Consider the following 2,920-nt stretch of genomic DNA (forward strand, 5'->3'; position numbering starts at 1 on the left):
CAACTAACTTTTCATCAATAAATTAAGGTTGATTATAATAAATTTTTTATTCAAATTGATATCGGGTGAATATACTTGTAGAAATTTGGAATGTTACGCTCCTCACATTGAGCTTATAGGCCAGTATAATCAAGGTTTGGTGAAAAAATTAAATATTAAAACATTTTTGAAAGCCTTCTTCAAAATTAAACCTTATCAAGGTTGTGTCCAGTTAAAATTTTTACAGATAGATTGAAATTATTTAACCTGAAAAGTTTAAAACTAGGAATTTATTCGAAAGTTTCCCTATTGGATGGTTTATCTCATCGTTGGAATTCTACGTGACTCGATGTCGTCCTATATATGCCGATAGATTTCGCTGTCTATGTCCCAGGGGTGTTCCTGGCATCTGATATTAGTTTTGAATTCAATACAGAACGAAACGAAGCGATGTATTTGTCACATACTCTTACGGAGAACCTGACAGCCGTAACATAATCGGAATGTTTGTAGATGAAAACACTATTATTCCTATTTCGCTCATGGAATGAAATTTTTTTTCTGAAGATTTCTCAGAATACAATGCTTATTTATTTATTTATTTAATACTAGATGGGCCTGATAGGCCTTAAATGGTTGATTTTACGGTTTCTTTTAAGTAATTGATTATGATGAGGGAGGGTATAGTCTCGTACAAAAGATACCTCTACTGAGAGAAATACTTTATTCATCTATGCTGCCTAAATAGATTAGGTTGCTATCTCACTCAGCATACTTATCAATCCGTAATCGGACATATATAAATTACACATACATGGTATAATCAGAAAAAAAGAGAGATACAATAATAAGATATAATAAACAATTTTTCCCCCTACAGTTTCCTTTTACAATCCATTTCGTTCTGTACAACAAATACAAATGTTTTATTCATTCCTATTTTTCTTTCTCTTTTCTTCTCCTCCATTTTCACCCTTTCACAATTTTTCAATTCACCCGAACAACAAATTCGCTCTCCGGAATTCACATTCCTAGATCCTCTTCAGTGACCCGCTAAACAAATTCAATATTAGACGGCAATGTGAGATCAGACCATCATTCATAGTCACAGCAGTAGATCAGTTTACCAAGAACAAACAAATAGATACATTTTACGAGAATAAGACTAACACATAGATTAAAAGGAAAATTTAATAAAAAACCGGTTACAGGAAACACTTGAATGGATAAATAAGTTTAAAAAAACACACAAAAAAAAACGTTATATTTATAATATATATACAACGTTATGATTTAAAAAAATGATAAATAAATAGATAAAAACAATACTTCTTAATAAAAGAGAAAATTAAAGTTAATAATAAAATAATAACATTCGTAGAGCTAACACAACAAACAATTGTCCTCTAATGGGTAAAAAAAAAATTATTTATTTATAGTGAAGAATAGATGAGATACTTTCAGAGGTGAAAAATGAGGATTCACAGAGATAGATATACAGAGATACATATAGGTGGAATTGATGAAGATGATGAAATAGAGGTGAAATAAACTGATGCACTGCACACTAGGTAAGATAGAACAGGCAGTACTATCTATAATCCAAAGAGGTTGCCACTGCAGTAGGTTGGAACAACCGCTGCTAATTACAATTTACTTAAATATTTTCACACTTTTGAAGAACATTTGCAGAAATTTAATGGTGCGTGGTTTAAGGTAATGATGGTAAAATGAATGCGAAAAATAAAAGAAATAAAGGCGAGTTTGGAATTTATCAAATTAAAGAAATGGAGCAAAAGTGACCTGAACAAATTGGTACTTCGCAGACAAAGCTGCCAGAGAGGCACTCACGCTCCCTGGCCGAGTCACCGCCGTTCTTACCCCATCAGAGCTCAGTACACCCCTTAAATTACAAATATTAGAAAAATGGCAGGCCATGTTGGATGAAAGTTCTACGAGTAAATTAAAAGAAATAAAACGATCAGTAAAACCATGGTCGACATCCTACCGCAACAGCCGCAAGGAGGAGGTTGCTCTGGCCCGCTAGAGAATAGGTCATACTCTCCTCACGCACCCTCACCTGATCAGAAAACTGCCACCTCCAACGTGCATATATTGTCAGTCCATTCTTACGATTAGACATATTTTCGAAGAGTGTACTCACTATTCGCCAACAATAAACAGGATAGGACTTATTTATTTATCAAATTTATCCGAAACTCAGGCAGATGAGGAAGCTAAAATTACACTAGTATTTGAATTTTTAAAAGCACATCGCCTTCTTTATAAATTATAACTCCTCTTCGATTTTTATGTTTTTTATTTTATTTTATTTTTTTAAAAATTATTTTTCTATTTTTTTTTATTTTTCTATTTTTTATTTATTTATTTTATTCTTTTTTTTACTTTTATCATGCCATAGGCGTTGATGACCAGAGGGTTTACGCCTTTAAGCAACCAACAACAACAACAAATTGGTACTAAAATTCTGCTATTAACTTCTAATTTATGTCATTATATAAATTATTTACAAAATAATAAAAACTTGTAGTCATATTCAGTTAACATATCAATATAATCAAATGACCTAAACACTAGAAAATGAATATAAACATCGCAAAAAATAAAAACATGACTATATGTATATATGAAAATATTACTAACTCTGAGGGCCCGGTTTCGAATCCTTCTGCGGTAGATAATTATTTTATGTTTCACTGTACTCATAGCTACAGCCCTATTAGTACAAGGGACAAAGAGGATGAAAAAAGGCAGTTATCTCACCCCAATTTTTTATGACTTTAATGAAAACTATGAATAATTACTAGTCAAAATTAATGAGTCTGCCAAGTATAGGTAAGGAGAATGAAAAATGGCGGTTGTTTAAAAAACTTTTAAAATAATTAATTTTTCATTCGGAGCTCTATATCTTTAAAACTAC

This window comes from Halyomorpha halys, unplaced genomic scaffold (genome assembly GCF_000696795.3).
Source record: "Halyomorpha halys isolate HHAL.00 unplaced genomic scaffold, Hhal_1.1 Scaffold329.1, whole genome shotgun sequence".
In the NCBI taxonomy this organism is placed as follows: Eukaryota; Metazoa; Arthropoda; class Insecta; order Hemiptera; family Pentatomidae; genus Halyomorpha; species Halyomorpha halys.